We start from the raw sequence: 13,190 nt of genomic DNA on the forward strand, positions 1-13,190 counted from the left end.
AGAACTAATATGCTGATTGTAATCAATTATATACCAATGCATTATATATAAATGTATACTATGAGTATGGAGAGAGGGGCGCCTGTCACACTTTGCAACTGTCATAATTTGTATACCTGTCCATTTACCCTTTTCCCTATAAATGTTGAAAAACCAATAAAAATTTTTGTCAAAAAAAAAAAACACTATTGGTTCAATTTATAGAACAGATATATTTACAACAAAGACACAAGCAATAAAAAAGTCAGTGATATATATTTTTTTACTATTTTTACTAGGCCGTATTTGCTATATTTTAATAATCAGATACATTTCTGATTCCCTTCTTATTATTTATGAAGGAGGTGGAGATGGTGGTGGAAGAGGAGGGGGGAAGGGAAAGGAGGACCTCTTACTTTCAAAATGTTTTCCTGCAGGACATGAGTAACTTATGCAATAATTCTGTACGTCTGAGAAGCAATTACTTGTCTAAATCACTTAATTGCATAAATAATTTTCTGAAGCAATACCAGTTCTATCCAAAATCTAAGTCCTACTGAATTCAATATAGTTTACATCTAGAAAACTAAGCACTGTACAGGTAGTCCTCAACTTATGAACACAATTGAGCCCAAAGTTTGTGTTGCTAAGTGAGAAATTCATTAACTAAAATTGTCCAATTTTACGACTTTTCTTGCTATGTTTGTTAAGTTGATCCCTGCAGTTGTTAAATTAACTGTTAATTGAATCTGGTTTCCCCAATGACTTTTCTTGTCAGAAGGTTGCAAAAGTTGATCATATTATCTTAGGACATTGCAACCATCAAAAATCTGAATCAGTTGTCAAGCATCCAAATGTAAATCCCATGACCATGGGGATGCTGTAACAGTCATAAATGTAAAAAATGGTCATAAGTCACTTTTTTCAGTGCTGTTGTAACTTCAAATGGTCACTAAGTGAACTGTTGTAAGACGAGGACTACCTGTATAGGGTTACAGTATACAACATGTCAGATAAATATACACTGAAGAGAATCTGAGATCATTATTTGTTTCGTAATGCTGAATATTGTTTTCTTTTTTTTTCCTTTTAGAACATGAGATACCCAACAGATTATAAGCAATAATTGTTAAATTTTGTGGGTTTAAAGAAGTCTTGTTACATTTACTACTGGGGGAATCATGGACGTTGATCAGCAATTGCATACTGAAGTTTCTTTGTATTTCGGAGTGGGGCTACATAGAACTGTTTATTATGTTTATATAAAACATAAAAAGGAAACAGAACAAATGAGGGGAAAGGAAAAAGAAAGCAACAAAAGCATACAATGTTACGATAGATAATGAATACTTTGTTACAATGGAAAGACATTTCATTCTGAATGTATACTTGTGTATTGATATGTATTTGTTCTCTTCTTATGAACTGGCTCTTTATCAATATAGTAGAAAGCCTACAATATTATTCCATGTGGTAAATATTAACGTTGTGTCTAATAACTTTTTTTTTCTTATGCATTGTAATACATTGTTACTGACATTCTAAAAATATTCCAAGGCACTAACTTTTTCTTAAGACTTAGTACTGATCTCTATAACCTGGAAACAGATTTTCTAAAATGGCCAAAGTCTATTTTGGTGGCAATTAACAAAGCAGCAGTAGCACAGACCATAAATTATTTGTATCAACCCTGATTCACTGGAAGCGGGATCTCCACCCAAGACTATACAGCATCTTTCAGACCTTCATAATTTTATGTAACTTCTATAGCAGTTAGATTTTTATATCTTGGCATTCTTAGATGATTTAAAACCTGTTGTATTGGAACATAATATTAACAGTACTGTCATATTCACAAACAAGATACAAGGAAATTTTATATAAAATCAAGTAGTTTTTGTATTTTCCACATCTGCTGCAAATGCATCAATCATTTTGTTGATCAATGTTTTAAATGCCACTTTTGGAAGCAGAGAAGTGATAAAAGAGATCACTAACCTGAAAGCCAACTAGATTTTGTACGATTTTTTTTGGCATTTAACTGGTAGATTTTAAACAGCACATTGTGTCAGTTGATAAAGGCAATAATTTACAAGTTTGGCACATCTATATCTGTATTTATATCTATATATCTATATCGACAATCTAACTTCTTTCTCCATTTTTTCTCCACAGTTCTGAAGAAAATCTACTGAAGCTGGTATTACTTTTGGAAGGAAATCTCACACTGGCACCAATAGCAAATTTCATACCAATGTAATTATTAATTTTAAAATTAATGTAATTTAAATGGATTTTCCTAAGAGTTTAATCAGAGGAAGTACTTTCACTCCCCACCACCATCCTTACTGGAAGTGATCTATATTAATTGTTAATTTTCACTACATGCATATTTCATCTATATTTTTAAAAATCTACAGAGTAATCATATTATTTAACAGAAAGTTTAAATAGAAAATCAAAAGAATTATGCAGTATGCATTTCAGTCAGATATTGAAATTAAGTTTTCACTAGAAACAAAGACAAGAAGAATCCTTATCCAGCATCAACATATCCAAATCAACCTTTAAGCATCCCACTTTTAAAATAATGTTTCATTTTTTGTGGCAGGTATTATATAGTTGTAAAAAAGCAACTTGAGAAAAAACATTTCTTTTAATTATTATTCAGTTTTAAAATCCATACCACCATTGGTGGTAGACTCTAACACTTCTTGGTGATCTTATTTTTTAAGATCAGAATAATGAGGAAAAGACCAAATTAATCCTTGGATGGGAGATCACCAAGTGATCTGAGGACTGTAGAGAAGATTGGGAAATTGAATAAAAAAGACCTCCTAGAAGAAAGCAATAAGCCTTTTATAGATCTATGTATTGTTTCCAAGACAACTTGGACGTGTTGGTTAGCCACAAGAATCAAGCTTGACTTGACATGGGCTTTTTTTTTTTTAAGAATTCATAGGCCTTTTAGGAATTTGTAGGAGTCCAAGCACACACAAAAATTTACAATAATGTGTAAATGACTAGGAAAACAATATGAATAAAAACCTTGATATTTCAACAAGCAAATTCACATTTCAATATCTCCTGTTGATTACAGTGCCATCCTACACTAAACTCTGTAGTTTGAAAATGATTGGCACTTTTTTCTGAAAATTATAATTTGGGGTTATTTAATAGAAATGAAATTTTAAGAACTTATAAATATTGATAATTTGTGAAAAAGCATCCACACAATGGTAAATAATGCCATGTAAATCTGATAAAGAAATGGAAAGGCAGCCTTGTGACCAGATCTATCTTTTACTTTTACCTCCACCCTCCCCCCCAAAAAAGGAGAAAGGAAGAGAAATTAGTAATCCTGGTTTAGTAAAGTTATATAATGACATTGTGCACTGCTCAAAGAATGCTGTAATGCACTGTGGAGTGGTATATAAGTCTAAGTGCTACCGCCATTGTTATAATAAAGATGGTATTGTAGGTACTTTAATCCTATTCCAATTATGAAGAAAAATTTAAAGTATGCCCAAAAATAGGGGCCAACAGTAGCACAAGACTTTTGCCCAAATTAATCATGCTAAATCCTATAACTGTTAAGTATTGAGCAAATACAAGCAACTGAAAGAATCTGGAATTTACTGAGTAAGTGCAGCTCTTTGAACACATTCCATTAATAAGTTACATTCTCAGTGCCACACCTTTATTAGTAATGTATTTGTGTATATCTATATGATCAGTCTGTGCCTGGGAATTTACTTAAAAACCAAAGCATATTTTCTCAAACACAAATAATTGTCTATACCTTACTTTGAATTTAGGGACTTCTATAATGTAAATATTTCAGCTAAACATTGCATTTGTTTTACAATGGTTAAAATAGCCACTACTCTACCAATATTTTCATTATCGTCTGTCTTAAACCAATGCTTTAGGGTTTTTTTTATATAAAAAGAAATTCCTTCCTGAATTCCTTGAAGAATTAAAATGAGCCAAAAACTTTTTAAAAAGAAAGATTAAAAAATACCAGGGACAAACAGAAAGCAAAAGCAGAACACTTGGAAACATAAAATACTTCTGTGTTATTAAGCATATTGCTTATTCAGATCACACATGCTTAACTAGTCTACTGAGAATGTGACATATGTCACACCGAGCTATAATCCATTAAAAGTTAAATACAGATTCATTCATCTTTTCTTTCATAACAGGCTTTATTCCAGAGAGTAAAGAGCAACCTTCACCTCTAAAATCAAGCTGAAATTAAAAGTTGAATTGTCCTATGTTCCAAATGAACTTTGTGGATTATATTATGCATGACACCACATCTGCTTTGTACCCAAAAATATGCCTTTCGGTATTGCAGAAATAATTGGTTTGGCAAATAAACTACGTATTTAGAAAAATAGTTGACCAAAAGAATATACATTAATTATCCATATATTGCACTTCCATTTTTAATAATGTCACAACTTTATAACTAATACAGAATGTGTTAAGGTTTGACAGTGTTGTCAAGTCATTATAGACTTTATACTTTTAGAAAGTTTCTTAACACCCCTGCCAGTGATCTTCCAATCACAACTGTTTGTCATTAAATTCAGTAAGTACAATCCAAAAAACCTATAGAGATTTTACCATTTTCTCCCTGTTATTTCTGAAGCAGCCTTAGCCAAGAAAATCATCACTAGAGATAAATGGTGCAACAAGATATGGAATAAAGAAAGTGGGAACACATTATTGAACGAAGCGATTCGGAAATATCTGTTATTGAAGATAAGGTTGGACTGGGAACAAAAATCTTAACATCTGTGTGCGTGTATGCATGCATGCATGCATGCGTGTATATCTCCCTGTTTGCCAATGGAAAGGAAGTGAATAAATAACAAGAGGTGAGCACAGGCAGAAAAGAGGCATGGCCTGGCTGTGCATGCAAATTAAAGAAGAAACGGGAGCTTCCGAGCTGTACAAGGAGGCTCTGGAGCAAGGAAGGGAGTGGGAAGAAGAGGGCTGAGCCTTCAGGATTTGCTTGCCAAGGTTTGCCTCGGCTCTAAATCCGCAGAGGAGCAGCTGGTGGAACTGCAGCTACTGCGCACAAGACTTTGTGGGCTCCCTAATTCAGAGAAAGCTTGAGGGGAAAGTATGGGGGATGCGAAAGGGGAAAAGAATTTTAAAAAGCCGCCCCATACATCAGGGAGCACAAACTTTGCTCGCTCTGTTTTCCTAATTCGCCTCCAAACTTTATTTATTTAGCCCCTGTGGCGGGGGAGGGGTGGGAGGAAAAGCGAGAGGGGGGGGAGAAACTGACCGGTTCCACCGGAAATAATCCTGAGAGATCCGAAGTACCCCGTTCCCCGTTCTTCCTCCAGCGCCTGTGCCCCATCCGTCCGTTTGAGTCTCTCCCTGATCCCGGTTCTTGTCAGGGTGCCAAAGCGGCGCCTCTCCAGCTCGCTCTACCCCCGGAGTCCCTAACCTCAGCCGCGGCCATTTCCATTTTCTTCCTCGTCGTCCTCGCCCTCTTCTCCCCGCCCTCCCGTACCCCTCCTCCGGCGAAAAGCCAACCGGGGCCCTCGCGCTTACCTCCCAAAATGAGGTTCGTGGCGTTCCCGCCGGCCGTTTCCGCGACTACCATTGCCGTCCTCGGGAAGCAGCGGCAGCAGCCCTGTCTGGAGCGAGCGCCGGCCCGCCTGTCCGCAGCCCGTCAGAGGGCTCTGAGCGCGCGCGCCCGCGCGCACCTTCCCTTGCTCCAAAGGCCACCCGTGACAAGCGGACGCGAACTCAAGGCAGTTAATTCTAGCGTGGGGAGCTCCGACGAGTGGCGGCTTAATGGAAGGGAAGAGGAAGAGAAAGCGGCCGCCGCTCTACCAAGCAACTCATGAAGCCACCGCCTCCGACGCCGATACGAAAGCGCACAGAAGCATATCTGCACTCGCGCAACTGCACAATGCCCTTTCAGGAAGCTGCCCTCACCCTCTCCACAGGGTATCTGCGTCTCTGTGTGTAAACGTCCTCCCTCCTTTCTCCCTGATTCGGGGCTCTGCTGCAATGCCTGCGAGGCTGACTTTCAAAGCCTCACCCGCAGCCTACGATCTTCCCTCCCTCCCCTCCCTTCTTTCCAGCCTGTCAGTCCCTCCCTCCATTTCGCTCTCTCTCTCTCTCTCTCTCTCTCTCGCTCTCGCTCTCGCTCTCTCGCTCGCTCTCGCTCTCTTGCCATTCATTCGTTTGGCCAAGTTTCGCTGGTTTAACCTTTTTCTTTCCCACCACCAGCTAGGAAAATCTGATGGAGAAAGGGAGGGGGCGGTTGTATGTTGACACAGATCACAGCTGACTATTTGGCACCGTCTCATGGAAGGCTACGAGGCTTGCAAATAAAGTTGATTTCAAAGTTGATTTGAATATACAGTCAACAAACAGGCATGGCAAACCAAGGCGTGTGTGTTTTTGTGTGTGTGTGTGTGTTAACAGAAGTGCAATTTAACATGAACTGCTTTAGACTTTTCAGGTGAAGGTAATTAGGGAAGTTCAAATAATTTCCTCAGATGAATGATTTCATGTTGGGTCACAGTGAACTGATACAGAGCAAATATTCAAATTTAGCCATAGTATATGAATGAGCTAGAAGAATGGTCAATAAATTGAAATCTTTTTAATGTATATGAAACAAATATGACAGCTCTATGTTATCTAAAAGATTAAAGGTGAAAGGAAATACCCAGTCAGATGCCCAAAAAATTAAAAAAAAATCTTTTAAGTGTTGTAAAAATTCCAGTACTTAGGAGCAAGTGACCTAAATAGCATTGTCTTTAGATAATAGAAACAATAATGTAATTATATTTTCCTTTAAAACTTTCTAAAGAGGAAATAGATAAATATTTTATGATGCACTTGCATTTCACCTTACTGCATTATGTTTCAATTGTTGTTTTAATTCTTCTACCAGATTTTATTTCATGTCTACCAACGTTCTCCAAAAAATTCTATTTGACATTAAGTCAAAGTGTGGTTAGGTCAGGAATAGGCAATTAATTTTCCCAAGGGGCCACATGAGGAACAGGGACTGTTGTGGAGGGCTTCTGCTCCCTTGCTGCCCCCTGCTGCCCCTCAGCCATCCCCAGCCACCACTGCTCTCTCATTGCCACTACTGTTCCCTTACCACACCACAAGCTAGACAGAGACAGCCAAATGGGTGGATGTTGCCTGCGGATCATAAAATCATGGGTTACCATGCCTGGGTTAGATGAACCAAGAATTTAAACTACCTTAATAATTGTATTGAACAATTAGATAGTAAATAAAGAATTTTGCCTTGGAACAAAAGACAGGTGGTCATACAGGATCACCTGTTCTTTTCCAGTATTACGGTTTTATAGACAATAGGACAAAAACTTCATTAACTTGTCAAATTCCAGGTCAGTTGTCAAGTGTTATAGCAAAATGTAATAAGAGTGGTGCCATATTAATATTCTTGCAGTTGAATATTTAGATAATGCCACGTTGTTGATTCAGAACCCAACTGATTTGCAGTAAATGTTGGTTTGTGTTTGATACAACAAAGTACTTAAAAAGTGTTTAATACAGGTAGTCCTGGACTTACAACCACAATTGAGCTCAAAATTTATGTTGCTAAATGAGATAATTGTTAAGTGAGTTTTGCCCCATTTGATGACCTTTCTTACAGCAGTTGTTAAATGAATCACAGCAGTTGTTCAGTGAAACTGGCTTTCCGATTGACTTGGCTTGTCAGAAGGTTACAAAAGGAGAACATATGTCCCTGGGACACTGCAGGTGTCATAAATATGTTGTTATGTCAGATGCCAAGTATCTGAATTTTGATCACATGACCATGGGATAATGCAAAGGTTGTAAGTATGAAAAACAGTCATAAGTCATTTTTCAGTGCCGTTGTAACTTTGAATGGTCACTAAATGAACTGTTGTAAGCCATGGACTACCTGCATATTATTAATTGAAATAATGATTAATGGGTGGGTCACTAATGTTTACATCGTCTTACATGTCATTTTATATAACTTGGCATAAAATGTTGGTCCTACAACTTTCAAGATGCATTCCTTTACAGAGAATCTATCATGACACATCTTGAAACTGAAAGTCATTTTAGGAAAAAAGTGTGAGTGAAATCTGTTTTGTGGGAAATGTATCTAATAAAAAGAAAATATGACTCTAACTTAATGTAAGTTCAGCATTTGATTCAACATTAATAATTTAAGAATGGGAAAGTAATACTGTATTTCATGTGGGGCAAATTATTTTCAGTTTTAGCAATTAATTTAAATCATTGGTTAGACTAAGCTATATAAATTCGAACAAGCTCTTCAAAATTAACAAAAGAAAAAAGATAAAAAATAATTAATTCATAATTGAATTTTAGTGTTATTGCTATATGTAAAAAGTTGTGAAGACCAGGCACTGATTAGTTGAAAGAAATCCATTATTTAAAGTAAGGCTTTATATAAAATATTCTAACACTGAATATACTCAGTGTCACTAATCCCATATATTTCATGAAATTAAATAATGACAACAGTAAAAACAAATAGAAATTATATACACCTACTTCTTGCACCATTCCATTTCCACACTTATGCAAAGTGTTAAAAAGGAAAAATAAAAAGCCATGTAAAATATATACAATCAGAGAAAAATAAAGAGTAAATAAGCAAATAAAAAATTGCTTAAGCAAATTAATACAAATCATATCTCAATTCCATATATGGGAAGAAGGGGTCTCATACATAGTGATTTTTTTTCTTCTTTTGACAAATACTCTTTCCTTACAACAGATTATGTATTACCTACAATCTTCCTTCCAGCACTTGAATTTCTTGAAATTTCTCTATCCAAGCTACACAAATCTTCCAGCTTTTTTGTTATTTCTTTGTTTTGTTTTGTTTTATCTATCATTCATATAGAACTTGCACTGATAATAACCATTTGACTCTGTCAAGCTCAGATACTCTGACCTTTAACACATTACTTTTCAGATCCATACATTCAGCCTACATAAACCAACATTCATTGCAAATCATTTGGGTTCTGAATAAAAAACCTGGCATTATTTAAATACAAAACTATACTCACATTTATACTAAATTAACCTACCTTTAGCATTTACCACAAACGTTCTGTCTGCTTTTATACATAAATACATTTTATGGAACATTTTTCCCTTAGAGATCAGAATGGCCTTAACTCTGCTAGTCTTTTGTAAGGTCTGTTTCTGTTCCTGGATCAGAGGCCCCAAATGTGTGACGCTGTTTCCTGGCTGTGTTAATGCTTGTGGATTATTATATTTCTTGGTTACTGTGTATTTTAATTTTTGAAATCTCTTGTAATTATTTTTATTTTATTTTAATATTGTTTTCTGTCCAGAGTCATTTGGTAAGATGGGCAAACATACAAATTGATTCAATAAATAAACAAAGGGCATCAGACATCATTGTTCTATTTCCTCCTCAGTGTAGAATATATACTTAGTATTTGATTTATTCTCAATCATGTCTTATTCTCATATATTTTTCTAATGCCATTAAACAACTAGTCTTAAATTCTATATTCATACAAACTTTTCAAAAAACCATTTTATCAGCCCTTTTCAATCATAATTCTGCCAAATAAGTTTACAAATCCACTTAACAGCTTAGTTTCCCTGTAATTTTTGTTTTCACTCTACCTAACTTCTCTTAAAATAGAGGTAAAATAGCACTGTGTCAACTCGCAAAGCATCCCTGGCATGCTCTCGAGTTGCCATAGGAGAGGGGAGATGGGAAACCAATGAAACAGCACAGCAGCAAAAGACAGATGCACATTCCAGACTTGTCTTTCTCAAGGTTGTATCCCAGGGTTACTTACAGCGGCCAAAGTGGAGTGATTTCTACAACCCACGAAATTGCCCTGTGGATGAATGTGATTGATGACACACCCTGAGGGGAGGGGTAAAACAGGGTCATGATTGAGACCGTAAATTACTTGGGGTCAGAGCTGGCTCACATGGGAAGGTGCCAACATGAAGCTCCTAATAAATTACTGGATTTCTTTTGAAGCTTGACTCGAGGCTCATGATTTAATTAGGGCATCCGTCGGAGTCTTGACACATTGTTCATATCAATAAGTAGTATTAATATTATTAATATTAACACCCAGTAATAGTAACCCTGGGCAATTCACAGATAAAGCCCCATGGAACCATAAAATAATAATTATGTTTCCCCGAAAATAAGATCGGGTCATATATATATATATATATATATATATATATATATATATATGTATGTATGTATGTATGTATGTATGTATGTATGTATGTATGTATATGTATATGTATATGTATATGTATATGTATATGTATATGTATATGTATATGTATATGTATTTGTGTTACAACCCATGGTATGCCCAAATATGGGAGGGAACTCACTACTCCCCCTTTCTGTCCTTCGGCTCATTACAGAGGACCATCCAGGCAAAAAACCATATTTTTATTTTTTATGTTGCCTTTTTATATTTGTGTTATATTTATTTGTGTGTGTGTGTCTATATATATATATATATATATATATATATATATATATATATATATATATATATATATATATATATATATATATATATATATATATATATATATATATATATATATATATATATATATATATATATATATATATATATATATATATATATATATATATATATATATATATATATATATATATATATATATATATATATATATATATATATATATATATATATATATATATTTGGACCAAAAGACCAATTAGGTCTTATTTTCAGGAAATGTCTTGTTTTGCAACCAGCTGCCCACTCCCTCCCAAAATCTGTTTGCCCGTGGCCGCAATGGTGTACAAGGCTTCCCAGGGTGGACACACTTTTCACCGGACAGAGAAATGATGGAGACTGGAAGCTTCGTCTGCTTGCAAATGGGGTGCTTTGAAACAGAGTGATTAATGAATGGGGCGCTTTGAAATGGAGTAATTAGCTCTGTTTTAAAGTGCTCAATTTGCAAGCAGATGAAGCTTCCATTCTCTCTCTGGGTGAAAAAGTGCACAGCAGAGGCAGACAGAGGCACAGGGCGGAGGCAAGCAATCCCAACACACTGCCTGTTCTATCTATCGAGTCCCTACGGGGGGAGGGGGTGGTCTATAAATTTAATAAACCTAACCTAAACCTAACCTATCCCACCATTTCTTGGCTTGCCTACAGCTGTGTCAGGGCAGGCGCCTGCATCATGCATTAGAATGGCTTGCCTCCCCCTGTGCCTCTGCCTTTGCCTGCTGCTGTGCCACCGCGCAAGCCTCCCATGAGCCTCCCATGAGTCAGGCAGCCATGCAGCATGTCTAGATCGCCTGTCTCCTCTTTCCTCCTGGCTCGGACTTATCTGTGCTGTGCCAAGGGGCCAGCAGGCTGTGTCTGTTGCTGGATACCATCACCCCCTGCACACTCACCACCTCTTATCCCAGGCTTATTTTTGGGATAGGGCTTATATTAGACCCACTCCCAAAAATCAAGCTAGGGCTTATTTTCGGGGTGGGTCTTATTTTCAGGGAACACAGTGTAATGATAAGAACAAACAACAAAAATGGCACAAACCAGAGAGTAATCAAAGCAAGCCCTATTACTCACAAGGGAGTTTGATCAATCTGGCCAAGGAGCCAAGCTTTAATATTCTCCAAAATACCTGCAAGTTGTAGTCCATCCCTCAAGTTATTAGACCCTATGCCATGTAGGACTATATAGGTAATGACCTTCACATTGAATTGCACAGGGAAGCAAACCTGCAAACATTGTACTATATAAAGTGTTATATAGCCACATCCAGATATAACCATCAATGTCTGTGCTACTGCATCCTGGACCAACTGAAGTTTTCCAAGTGTTTTTTAAGGGCACCCCTATGTAGTATAGCAGTAGTCAAACTGCAAGGTGATCAGGATATGGCTGTCTAAAATGTCACCCAATTTAGGAAATTCCAGATGAAGGCCTTCTTAGTCACTGCTGCCATCTGCTCATGAAGCAGGACCAATGTCTCTTGAAAGACTCCAATTGCATATCAATCTTGATTGGAGAAGTCTATCCAAGGTTAAAGATGGAACATTGCCAGATGTAGGTAGCCCCTGTGCCTACAGCTATTCAGATAGACTTCACATATATCTTAAACAAATCACACAGCATTCCACAAGCGCACTGCTTCATTTCAAATCATTTTTCTAATTAACCATCTACAACTCCAGACCTTCCATTCTTCAACATTAATGTAACATTTATGTCCAATGTTTCATTGTTTACTTAACACTATTTGCAATAATATTAATTCCATTTCTTTTCCATGTAGATAGTCCTCGATTTACAACCACATTTAAACTGAAATTTCTCTTGCTAAGCAGGACAGTTGTTGAAAGAATTTTGCCACACTTTACAAACTTTCTTGCCACAGTTGGCAAGCATCCAAAATTTGATTATGTGACAGTCATGTGGAAATGGTCATAAGTCACTTTTTTCAGTGCTATTTTACATTTAAACGATTACTAAACAAAAGGGTTGTAAGCCAAAGACTACCAGGTTGTAAGCAAAAATCTATTTTGGGGAGCAGAAAAATCAAAACATGCCAATTTGAACTTTCTAGCATACATTTCACCTGTTAATGCTTAATGTTATGTGAAAAAAATACAGATTAGGTTACAAGTCTTAGGGTAATCCATCATAGTTGCCTAAGATGCTTGTCTTTTGTGCTGCTGTTCTTGAAACCCTCAGTAAAATTCAAGTCCAGATTACAATGGTTTTGCATAGGTTTTTGCTCAAGCAACAAACTGTTCTAAGTATGAACTATGGAGGTCTTTATTGTTTCTTCCCCTGCTTTTTGTCCTTTCCTTTGACACGGGGAAGACGAGCCTTGCGAACAATCCCTTCTCCCCTCCCCACCCATCACAGAGATGGGCTGTCATTAGATTGGAAGGAGGCACTGCAGACCATCTGCTCATAAAGGCTTAAAACAGCTTAGGATAAAAAAAAATAGCAGTGTTGAAGCACTGCTTTGAGGTAGGTATAGTGCACTTGCAATGAGTTGTGAGTGGTATGAGTGGGTAGGGGATGATGTTATCCATTCCTGCACACAGTAAGTTGTGGGTGTGCTACTGATGAAAATAAAAGCAGAAATTCTAACCTAATCACATG

General features: G+C 36.6%; 1 protein-coding gene across 2 annotated transcripts in view; it reads right to left on the reverse strand.

The window, feature by feature from the left end:
• The window catches only part of NRIP1 (nuclear receptor interacting protein 1), a 66,300-nt gene extending 60,223 nt beyond the window's left edge, over window positions 1-6,077 (reverse strand). The window contains exon 1 of one of the 2 annotated variants that reach the window (XM_081951473.1): window positions 5,557-6,077. The gene's annotated coding sequence lies outside the window, so the exon portion shown is untranslated. Of the gene's footprint in view, window positions 1-5,284; window positions 5,464-5,556 lie in introns of those variants that run through there. The other variant, XM_081951474.1, reaches the window with a different exon arrangement.
• Between the last annotated feature and the right edge of the window lie 7,113 nt (window positions 6,078-13,190).

Source organism: Natrix helvetica (genome assembly GCF_964273705.1).
Source record: "Natrix helvetica genome assembly, chromosome: 4".
Lineage (NCBI taxonomy): Eukaryota > Metazoa > Chordata > Lepidosauria > Squamata > Natricidae > Natrix > Natrix helvetica.